This window comes from Ambystoma mexicanum, chromosome 6p, assembly GCF_040938575.1.
Source record: "Ambystoma mexicanum isolate Mex_15411 chromosome 6p, UKY_AmexF1_1, whole genome shotgun sequence".
Lineage (NCBI taxonomy): Eukaryota > Metazoa > Chordata > Amphibia > Caudata > Ambystomatidae > Ambystoma > Ambystoma mexicanum.
The window spans coordinates 1,409,947,552-1,409,960,315 of NC_090935.1; positions in this window are offsets into that span (position 1 = coordinate 1,409,947,552).

The window sequence follows — 12,764 nt, forward strand, 5'->3', positions numbered from 1 at the left end:
GGTGGAGAGAGGAAGATATAGGGTGGGCCTTATTTAGGTAGGTAGCAGGTTTTCTGGTGGTCCGTGACCGTAGTCTTGAAAGCACTTCGAGGACTCTCCCCTTGCAGAGTACTACGTCGCAGTACAAACACAATATTGTGACCCTCGAAAGGTAAGGGTCAACAGCATCGCGAATGGCCTGTGAAGCAACTGGAGGGATGCGCTCTCCCACAGGAGTGTCTCTTGTGGTGAGAGGACGGGAAATGGAGGATGCTGTAGAGGAACTCAACCTACTATGTTTATCACAAGGTACAAACTTGCGAATGTCCGCACTGTGGAACGAAGTTAGGTGTCACTTCATGGATGTCGTACCAAAGCTTTACAAACCACGTCTCCCACGACTCAGCACCAATTTGCACTGGTTACAGGTGACCTTGTTCGCACGTGCTTTTGGTACGTTACCATAAACGGTAAACAAGTGCCACACCCAAGACTCCCGGCGAGTGCTGGTAGTAGGGAGTTCCTCGACCTCATTCTCTTCATCCTCTTCATCCTCATTCTCTACATCCTCACGCGTGTTCCCCTCAGCAGGCCCTTGGGGAGCCAGTGGTGGTGGAGTGTTTGGGGGTGGTGCTGAGGCACATGTAGCAACAGCAGCCATGGATGCCATTAGGGTGGATGAGGTAATCTCAGCAAGAGCAGCAAAGGCAGCAAAAGTCAATCTGCAATAGCCAGAAGTACAATGAAGATCATCTCTGGGGTGTGGCCTTTTATAGGGGTGGAGGGATCCCCCTCGCGAACATATTGAACACTCAAAAGCATTCAAAAAGTTACAAAAAGTATGTGGAAAGCCAGGGCCATTGTCTGGGACATGTGAAATGGTGCATTTTGACTGTAAAATAATTTGGATTGTCTGAATACGTTCTTTTAAAATGTTGGGGAACCGGACAGAGTCCGCAAATTACGACACACACTCAACGTGGGTGCAGTGACATGAAGACATAGGGAACATGTCTGCGAAGGGAACGGGTGTCCGCAGGACACCAAATGCACAGGAACGGTTGTGCACATGGGATGTTCTATGGACAGTGTTCGGGTCCTGAAACTAATTAAAAGTGTGACACAAGTGAGATGGACAGTTACGGACAGGCGTGATGTTCGCAGGACTTACGGGTGTGGTGTGCATGTGCGTAGATGTTCTGTAGACTGTACGGCCAGGTATAGTGTCCTTAGGACACCCCCATTTTGTTCATTTACGGACATCCCCGACACCTGGTATGTTCTAAGAACAGTTCCATCTTGGTTGTGAACGGTACAGAGAGGTATAGTGTCCTTAGGACACCTCCATTTTGTTCATTTACGGACATCACGGACATCTGGTGTGTTCTAAGAACAGTTCCATCTTGGTTGCGAATGGTACGGACAGGTGTAGTGTCCTTAGGACATCCACATTTTGTTAATTACGGATAGGCCGGACAAGCACGCTGTCTGTGGACATTTTAACTGCTTTTTTAAAAAAAATAAGACACAAAGAATTTCATTAAAAGAAACAACATTTTTTTTATTACATACATATACACAATTTATGAAAGAGGGGGAAGCAGAAACTGATACAAATACAGGGGAATTAGGGGTTTGGAGAGGATGGATGGGAGGGGACGAAGGGATGGAACTCTCATCAAAACATTTATCTTAGAGTTGAGGGTTTGGGGATAGTTCACTGGGACATGGAGAGGGGGCACATGTACAGGTGGGACAATGGTATTATTTTTTTTCTTTTATGTGGTCATCCACTAACTGTTTCAAACCATTGAAATTTTCCTTGAGCATGTCTGTTTTCTGTTCCATGCGTTCCAGAGTCTTTTCCAATGTGTCTTTTGGTGTAATATTTTCAATGTTTGTATGGTCTGTTAAAAATAAATATTTAAATGTTAAGTACACATAAAGTAATGATTATTAATTTGCTTATATAGAGAAATGTCCACCATTATTATCACTCTCTTCAGACATTTCCTCACGTGGAACATTTTCTTCAAGCCAACCCAAAGTACTGCACATTTCTGTGTGAAAAACAAAAATATATTAATTGTACTGTACCTCATACAAAAAGTTTAGAAATATATAAGAAAAATAAAGTTTACTTACTAGTTTCTGGTAAATTGTATTCGTAGTGTTGTGTAGGTCTACTGTTGCTTCTAGCTCTGCAGTTTCTGTGAGGTAATTATGTTGGAGGCATATCTTTTTTGTTATGGTATAATCCATTTTATTACATATGGTATTTATATGGATGGTTGATGTGTTAAATATGTAGGTTCCACTGTTTATTTAATATTATCTATAATGTTTTTATGTGCTGCTTTTTGAACTTGTGAAGTGTTTATATGGTATGATATAACAATTTCAGATACCCCCTGAGTGTTTGGGTAGTATTGATGTCGTCCGTGATCGTCCGCAGACATCAAAATCATTAGCGGGGTGTTCGGTATGTTCTATGTTACATGTATATAAAGTAAGGGGATCCTAGTAAAAATCTATCACATTTACACTATGAAAATGTATATTAGGTAAAAAAAACGTTGTTAAAGAGATGTTATGGTTAAGTTGCGCTCCTAAAAACCTATGAAATTCAGTAAACAAACATTGTTAAAGGGACGTTATGGTTTAGTTGCGCTACTAAAAACCTATGAAATTCAGTAAAAAAAACTTTGTTAAAGAGATGTTATGGTTAAGTTGCGCTACTAAAAACCTATGAAATTCAGTAAATAAACATTGTTAAAGGGACGTTATGGTTTAGTTGCGCTACTAAAAACCTATGAAATTAAGTAAAAAAACGTTGTTAAAGGGACGTTATGGCTCCAAGTAAAACCGAAAAAACCCTGAAATTCGCCAGTTATGGTAAGCTAAGCAACCATAACTAGCACCACCACCGTGCACTGGTAAAACTAACATCCAGGACATCAAAGATGACATCCCAGGGGTGCTAGGCAACCTGAAAATATAAAATAGATGTTTATTCCTTACTTCAACATGAGATGGGCTACTCCCCTGAGTTCTTCCCTTACCGTTGACACCACCAATGGATAATAGACAGCCAAGCCTTTCACAGCCCCAACAGGGAGCCTTTTTTTTAAATAACAAATAAATATAAACTTTGAATACCCAAACACCCATTTCTTTCCCTTACCCTGGCACAAGTGCTCCTTAGGAATCAGCTCCACCAGCCAACCATCCTTGAGAAGGGTCATGGTGTGACCCTTAGAGTAGGATAGTGTAAGTGACGCCTCCTTCCTTTCCAGATGCCATTCTTTCTGGAATAGGGGCCAGAGTATTGTCCTGGGGGCAGCCCTTTCTCCCAGGCAGCCTCTGGAAAGCTCTGTGTCTAACTACCCCCTCATGCTTGGGTAATTTACTTCCGCCTTTACCTACTTTCCCCACACACTAACCCGTTTCTGCCACTTAAATAAATAAACAAATATAGAACACTATCTTTATAAATAATTTAATGAATACAGAAATAACTATACACAAAAAAAGGTCTGGGAGCCTTTATACCGAGAATGAAGACAGCATAACTTGTTCTTTGAGAAGGTACCCACTCAGGATGGTATATACCCACATTTTAGCTCACTGTACATGACACAGAGGAGAAATAGCCATTTGCATATCAATCTGGTCCCACCCACTTAGGTAGTGGAACACTGAAATGCTAGACAATTGTTCTCTGAACAAGAGTGCCGACAACAATCCCAGACATGTGTTTCAGTCTTGTTTGGCCTCATCAGTGAGGTGGTGCAGTACCTCTCTAAGCACAGCGAGCAAGCGGTCCATGTCTGGATTACCCTGGGTAACTTAGGGTGAAACCCCAAGTTCCTAAACATACACAAAGAGGCCTGGGAGCCCCTCTACCAAGAGCAAACACAGCCAAATCACCTATACATTGGGAAGGTGATCCCTCAGGAGGATCTACAACTACGTTTTAGCTCACAGTATCTTTCACAGAGAAGAAATATTAATTTGCAATCAGTCTGGACCCACCCACTTAGGCAGTCCATCACCGAAACGCTATGCAATTGTCCTCTGAATAAGAGTACCAACAGCAACCCCAGACACGTGTCCAGCAATGTTGGGTCTCATCAATGAGGTGGAGCAGGGTATTTGGCCCATGCTCTTTGTCAGTAGAGGGGCTCCCACACTCCTTTTTAATGTCAGGAATAACAATTCACTTTTAAATGAATAAACCTATACAAATAAATACCAAATAACTATGTACATTTTCATTATTATATACACCGGTGTGACTGTTCCTGTCAAACACACCGTAATTACCATTTGGATAGACTAGGGCTAGCACCCTACATGTGGAGTTCACTTTACCTGCTACAGGGCTGGTCCAGCTGTATCCTGCAGTTCTCAATGGCTGGCATGGGCCCAGGCACTGATCTTCAGGAGTAGGGCATCGCGTCCCTGGAGACTGTGTCCGCATTGTAGGCTTGTGGCCTGTTCCAAGATGGCAGATGCTATTCCTTCCGGAGTCCCTGTGACTACCCTGTTCCTGTTTCTCTCCTGAATTACTACCATTTTTTACTCATTGTTCCTCTCTTTATTTCTTGCTTCCTGATTCTGATTTCCATGTTCCCGGTCCTTAGTCTGTCTGTGGGTGTCCTCCGGGTTTGGTATCTTCAGGCACAATATCTCTACTGGTACCTTCTCGTTTGGACTCCGCTTTCCTCTACCTCCTTCCTAATTCAAGATATTGTTTAACGTAATCTGCTTTTTCCTCTGGACTCCTTCCTTCCTGGAGTTCGTTCTAGTTAGATGTGTTCCTCCACTTCAGTCAGAATTGCTCCTGGGATCGACAGGCCTTTCCTTGCACGTTCCAGTTGACATTGCTCTGCAAGGTAAGGCCTTCCACTGACAGATTCAGGAACCAACACTTTCAAACAAACATGAACCAGTTTCAGGACTTGGAGTGAGCGTTACATGACTTAACCGATGAAGTACAGTCACTTAAATTGGAAAATGCTCTAATAGTAGTATTTCTTTGCCCAATTTAACATCCACGTAACCTATATTCCAGCGACTGCTAGCATCATAGCCGACTCTCTAACTCAGAAACACCCTAGGAACTACTGAAATCATATATCCCACCAAAATTCTGGAAGGAAGGAGATTTATAAATCACGTTTCTCACATTTGGAAAGTGATAAAAGGAGAGCAAAACCGCTCTCAATGAGATTCATATCTACATGCATTACATTAAAGGACTCTGGTACCTTGAGAGGTGACTGTACGTGCCCACAGAACCGTTACAACAAATGGCAGTACAAATTTGTCATGACCTTCCAGTTGCTGGGCATAAGGAAATCAGAAGTACCCAAAACCTGATTCCCAAAGATGTTACTGGTGGCCATTGTGGCGTAAGGACACTCAGCACTTTGCATCAGCCTGTGTGGCGTGTGCTCAACGCAATATTCCCTGTATTTGACTGGTAGGCAAATTATGCCTGTCTGAATTACCTGTTGCACCCTGGAGGCAAATATCTATCGAGTTATCAAAGAGCTACCACCTTCTGAAGGGCAAACTGTTATAATGGTGACCATTGATCGTTATTCCAAACTCACTCATTTTGCAGCCTTTCCATGTCTTCCTACTGCGGAGGATATAGCTCATGTCTTCTTAAAGGACGTAGATCGTATTCATGGATTATGCAACAGAATAATCAAAGATAGAGGAAGCCAATACACCTCATGTTTTTGATGATCATTATGCAAACATCTCGGGTTCCAACATCTCCTTTTGCCTGGATATTATCCAAACAAATTGCCTCCAAGTATTTTGGACCTTTCCGTATCACCAGGAAAATAAACCCAGTCACCTTCCAATTACATTTACCTGCATCATTGAATAGGATAGAACCAACCTTTCATGTCTCCCTATTGAAGCCCTTTGTTCCGAGTAATTCTTCTTTTCAGCAGCACTGACTCATCCAGGATAGTTCTCCAGATGAATATGAAGAATGCACAATTTGTGACTACCTGTTTCATTGTGCTAGCCTGCAGTATCTGGTTGACTGACTTTGTTACAGACTGTCTGACAGATCTTGAGAAACTGCCTCTTAGGTGATAGCCCCTCAGCTGATCCTTCATTTTCACCACCTTTATCGCTGGAAGCCCACTCCCTCTGGGAGGGAGGCATGCTGCCAGGAGTAGCGCCTTGCATTCCTAGAGAATTTACTGTGTTGGAGGATCACGGCCTGTTCCAAGATAGCAGACACATGCTCTTGTGCCATCGGCATGCAACGCTCACGGATAGCCCGGAACTAGAGGCAGCATCGGCTCTGACTCCTCGCGTCTCTAAGCTCTGCCTTCCGAGGGGACCTGTTCCTTCCGAAGTCCCCATGAATACCTTGTCCCTGTTTCTATACTGAATTCTCTCAACATCTTGCTCATTGTCAACTCCTTGTTTCTTGCTTCCTGATTCTGATTTCCATATTCCTGATCCTTCTTTTGTCCATGGGAGTCCTCCTGGATTGTCTTCCAGGTATCTTAATATCTCTGAGGGTACCTTCATATTTGGACTAGGCTCTTCCTCTACCTCCTTCCTGATTGAAGACATTACTTATTGGAGGATTTCTCTACGGAATCTGCTTTTTCCTCCAGACTCCTTCCTTCCTGGAAGTCACTCTACTTGTGTTCCTCCAATTCAGTCAGAGTGGCTTCTGGGAGGGACTGGCCTTACCTCTGCATCTCCAGTTGATATTGCCCTGCGTCTGACACTTATATTTATTCCCAGTGGTGTCCCATCCATCACATGAGGCACCGCTACATCACTGTGCCCAGGGCGAGAGGACTTTTGATTTCTGTGGCACCCGGTATGCTATGTGGGGGTGCTGCTGAAAATGACAAACAGCCTGCACTCAACAAACAAGTTTCACCAGCAGCCCCATGACCTGGAGCGCAGCTGTGATCACCACTGTGCTACTCACGCATTCACCTTCCTGTCCGTAACCCAGGCCCCAAGGGGGCACTGTGTTCGCTGCCACAGGAACAGTGGACTGTCAACATCCATGCCCTGAGGAGCTGCACTTACCTCCCCCTTTTACCTAACTTACGCACGCACACGCCACTTAAATAAATAAACAAATATATTGATTCAAATAATTGAATAAATACAGAAATAGCTGTACTTTTATATGAATAACACAAGTCAAATAAAGACAGGATAAAAATACACATTTTCATTATTGTATAGAAGGGTGTGAGTGCTGCAGTCAGCCACAACATAAATGCCCTTAGATTGATTAGGGGCTTGCACAGTACCTGTGGAGGTTGCTGTTCCTGGTATAAGATATAGCAGTGACAACCCCTCCCTGCTTTTCTCCCGGCTGGCCCAGGCTCACGCACAGATTTTTACTCCCAGTGGTGCCCCATCTATCACTTGGGGTACCACCACATCACTGGGCCCAGGGAGGGAGGTATTTTCTTCTGTGAAGTGCCCAGTTCACCAAGTGGGCCATTGCTGACACTGATGCATAGCCCACGCACTTAAAAAAAAGTTAATGGCTGCCATATTTCCTGGGAGCCATTATGATCACTACTGCGCTACCCAAGCATTCAGCTCGTCAGGTGGGGCACCTTGCTCCTAGGGAAGCGCTAGCCAGGCGGTCCTACACCATTCCTGCGGCAGCCCAATGCGCTTGGGGGATAGCTGTGACAAATTGGATTCTACCTCACAGCAGAACAAGGATAACTAGGGGTAAAAATGGCCCATTTTCACAGTACCTGGATTCAGTTTTTGGTGGCCTGACGCATTAGACCCGGGTTTTAACGCTGATGAGAGCTGATCAGGCTCAATCAGGCACACAGGATCCTGCAGTCCCTGGCAGCAAGCAGTGTCAACCAGGGGCAAATGCAGGTGCTCTGTGAGGTCCAGCAGTGTCAGTTCAATGAGGCAGGTCATGGTGGTCCCACGAACGCTTCACAGTTGGCGAGGCCAAGTCAGGCTTTGGCCACTAGGAGAGGTTGGCGAGTTGTGATCCAGTAGTTCAAGTCAGCAGGCGATGGTCACAAAGTGGTGATCGAGAGCACGTCAATGTGCAGTCAATGAGGCGGAAGTTCTTAGGCTAGCTGGGCCGAGCCATGTAACCGTCGATTAGAGTCAGCGAGTGACCTTCTGAAGATTTGGATCGGGTTCTGGTCGTTGAACAGTCACTTCCGGGCCTACCTGGTTATGTGCTTCACTAAGACACAATGCAGTGTAGAGCTGGTTTAGATGCAGTGCAATAGTTTGTCTGGTGGGAGGAACGCAGACACCAGAACCTTCCCTATTGTTCAGATGCGGGTAACATGGATCGACCGGTTCAGTGTGATAGAACTAGGAGTTTATTCAGGTCTGGTCTTCCGGTTGCTGTGAAACCTTCACAAAGGACTTGAGGACAGGACATTCTAGTTCAGGGTCTGCTCTTCTGGCACAGAAGATCCGTTGTAGACTGGTTGGTCCTGGTCCACAGAATTGGTCACTCCCAAAGTTCCTTGAGAGTGGTTAGGGGACAGATCTTCCATCTGTCTTGGACAGCTCTTTCTTCACAGTGCAACTGACCCAAAGAAAGTCCAGGTAAGAATGTTCAGAATGTCTCTTCGGCTTTAAAGAATCACTGAGGAACTAAGGAAATTCTCTTGAAGGGGTGGGCGACTCCTTACTTTAAAGGCATAAGTCCTCAGGTGATTGGTCTGAAGATAGCCTGCTTTTAGGGACCAATCCCTGCTCCTGGCTGGCGTGGACTTTGCCCTGTTGAACTTGCACCCGAAGTGCTTTGCTCCAGTGGAAGTGGAGGAGGCAGGAAAGGCAAAGAGGGACAGCTAGTAATAAGAAGATGGAATGCTTCTTCCAGTGTCCAGAACACTGCTGCCTATTCTACTCCTGCCCTCTTCCCTCCTACTGACAATAAAGACCTTTGAATGTGCAGCACCCTGGCTACTCCTCCTAAATGGGTGTGCTCCTTGGATATCACGGGCCAGGACAGCTCGATGCTGTGCGGCTGTCTCTGCGGGAGGGGGTTACCGGCCCTCAAAAGGAGAATCAATGAGAGGCTAGGCCCTCTGGGTTTGTGTCTTGCTGTGGGGCAGTATTGGCCCCTCTGACCTAAATACACATTCCTTTCCACAGCAGAGCTGACTCACAGGAGCTGATACATGAGCAATAACAATTGGGATGTGGCAGCCATGGTCATAAGTATCGCCATGCTCTAAGCCGAAACTCAGGCACAGCTTATCTTTAGAGATTACCCTGCCACCAGCATGGGATACTTATGATCATGGTAGTTTTGGGGGAACAGGAGCATTTCTTAAATGCTGCCTCTGTGCCTCAGGGACTTGGATGTCTCTGTGGCTGTCAAGTGGGCATCTTGTGACTTTGGAACCTGCTCTGTGCCAATAGTAGAGCTGGTGCCACGGAGCAGGCTACCGATGAAGCATGGCATAAGTTATGCTTTTGGCATGGAGTTGACGAAAAGGGGATCTGGGTAGCAGATTGCCACTTTTGGAGATGGAAATACTGGCATCATTTTAAATATAATTTTTTTTTAAAGGCAGAGCTTTTGCATCCTTGCCAAGTGGCAATCCGTTGCACTGCCACACTCACCACCATGCCTGGTGTGCATTGATATCCTCTGGCAGTGTCAACAGGGATACCACCTTCACTGCCATGCTGCGGCATGTTCTAGTTCTGGTCGTGGCCTTCCCCTACTTCCTCTGTACCTGTCTGGTGCATATGGACGTGCCCATACAGAATCTCCAGTGTTGCCAGCGCTCTTTGCCCGGGCTGCAAGGACGCTGTGGCCCAGTGCTTACCCTCTTCACTGCCCCACCCGCCTGACACCAGGTGGGGTGGACTTGGATGAAAAACTCCCTCATTGAAGAGCTATTGTTTAGGCCATCCCCATTTGGTCCAAGGGCAGGCCAACTGGGGGCTTGGCCATTCTGCCCTATCTTGGGCTGCCCCACAGATGCAGCTCAGGCTGGGTGGGCATGATGTTCTTCCGGGCCACCCCAAACATTCAGCCCTCTGTTCCATTATTTGCGCCTGGGTGGCCTTACTTGGAGGCAAGCCCAGTGGGTTCCCCGTCTCCACAGGGCATGCAGTCCAGTACTCAAGCGGGCCACATATGACATATGCGGCCTGGTTTCACATTCTGTTGACCCCCTGGGTGCTGCTCGTGGCGATTGCCCCCAAGGGAGCTGATAGTTGCATCCTACTGCCCTTCCACTTCCACCTGTTGGCCATTGCTAACCTTGTGATTAAATGACAGCGCCACTGATTACAGATCAAATCTACGTACACCAACTGTGCACCCAGATCCGTCACAGAGTATTTAGAATACTATTAGGTATCCACAACTCTTCTCCTTTAACTGTTGGCAATGTGGCATTAAGTAGTGCTGCTTTAGCATACATAAGGATAAACTATGTGTTAAGAAACCAAACTCATTTATTTATTTATTTATATATTTATTTATTTATTTATTTTGGCACTTATATAGCACACCGGACCCTAAGGAATCTGGGTGCTTTAAACTTAAGAATGTGGTTACAGAAGTTACAAAGTGCATAAATGAACAAGCTCATGCAAAGGACAGCCTAACCTCGTGTTTAGGGCCGCTGCATAAGAGCAGGCTGTTGCAAAGGAAAATCAGGGTACATGAAATGGGAAAGCCTAAACCTAATGTTGCAAGGCGGCTACATCAGAACATTCTGTTACAAATGGAAAATCAAGTTACAGGAAATGGGAACGCCTGAACCTCAAGTTGCAAGGCGGCTATATCAGAACATGCTGCTACAAAAAGAAAATCTGGGTACATGAAATAGGAAAGTCTCAACCTCATGTTGCAAGGTGGCTACATCAGAACATGCTGTTACAAAAGGAAAATCCGGGTACATGAAATGGGAAAGCCTAAACCTCATGTTGCAAGGTGGCTTCATCAGAGCATGCTGTTACAAAAGGAAAATCAGGGTACTTGAAAAGGGAAAGATCAAACCTCATGTTGAGAGGCGACTACATCAGATCATGTGGCCATAGGGTAATACAATGTAAGGGAAGATGTGGCAAGGAGGTACCATGGGTGGGTGGATCGAGAAGGGAACAGGTTGGAAACAGTATAGCAATGTGGCTCAGTGCATTCACGAGGTGAGTCTAGTTTGCGGAGATAGGCAAAGGAAAAATATGCATTCAGATTGGCGACAACAGTTTATAGCCGGTTAAGTTCAAGATGTAAAGCAATGACTATAAAGTAGACTAGATTCGATTTTACGTCAGTAATTGTGAATAGGCTAAAACCGAAAACGCTACAACCAATGAAAGTAGGCTGAGTTCACTATTGCAATAGTGAATGAAATCAAACTGGCACTTACAGACAAAGCCTAGTTAGAGATCAGGAGGATGTGAAAAGAGATGGAGCAGACAGTGAGGACTAGCCCAGAGTACGTGAGACGAAGCGACATTGTAGGTTATGGTCCATGGCAAAGTGTGGGAATGATCACTTAGGGCAACAGAAAAAAGGGAATCAATGGGTTCTCGCAGCGATCAGGCAGAGGACAGGGAGAAGATAGCTGCCTTTGTTGAGGGTCTCGGTTCGAATGGGCTGGCTCCCGCCTCCCGGTTGGCAAGATTGATTGATGAGGAAGTGTCCAACCAATGGGAGCGGGAGCAGGCGAGGCACCTCATTGAGACGCCAAAAAAGAAATGCGGGCGGCCATACTGGAATGACGCTGCAAGATAGCAAAATGAGAATAAGGTGCAGTAGCAGCCACATGTGTAAAATAAGTGGTGCTTTCTCCGTAGTGTAGGTAAATAAAACTTTGAAGTACAGTCAGCGCACAATGATTAGCAGTGGAGCGAGGCTCTCCACAGTGTGACAAGGCTTGCCCAGCCAATGGCCACGATGGTCCGCCAGGAATCCGGGTGGTGCTTTCTCTGCATCGGAGCACGGTCAGCTGCTCCTCATTGAAGGTGGATTAATAGCCAAACTATGCTCATTGCAGAATTGGACAAATGTTTTTGCAAACTGAGCCAGAGCATATTCGGTCTTTGCTAGGATGACAGTGTCATCTGAAAATAACAACGTTTTAGGCCTACATGTCATCTTCAGGACATCAGTAGTTAAAACCCGAAGGATCACATTCAGTACCTTAAATTAAAGATTAAACAAAAGGGGAGGCAGAACTCACCCTTGGCAAACCCCATGCATTTTGGGGAACACTTTCTCCCCTCCCGAAACCCATACTAGCTGTATGTTCAATATAAAGTACCTGGATGCATGTCAACAAACTAGGGAAGGCACCCAAACTCAGAAACTCCTTCCACAGCACTGTCCTGTTGACCAGGTCAAATTATGTGTGGATGCCAGCAAATGCAAGGAAGAGCTTCTACTTTTAATTTTGTGACAGTTTAGAGAGGGAGAGCTCATTAATGTTGGGGGAAGGTTCCATCAGCTTGCTTCTCTCTGACTCTGTCTTTCCTTCCTGTCCCCTCCACCTCCTCTAGCACAAAGCACTTTGGATATGATGCCAGAAGGGCAATGTTCACTTCTTTAAAGAACAGGGATTGGACCCCGAAAGCAGTCTGGCTTTAGTCCAATCACCTGTGGCCTTACACCATTTCTTTGAATCATCTTTTCGACTTTAACAGTTGAAGAAGATTTTGTTGGACTCTGCTGGGAGAGCAGTCCTTTCCAGAGTCTCAAGTTGTTAGGTGAAGGCAGGTGTTCCAAGGTAGAGGCGAGCTATGTCCCC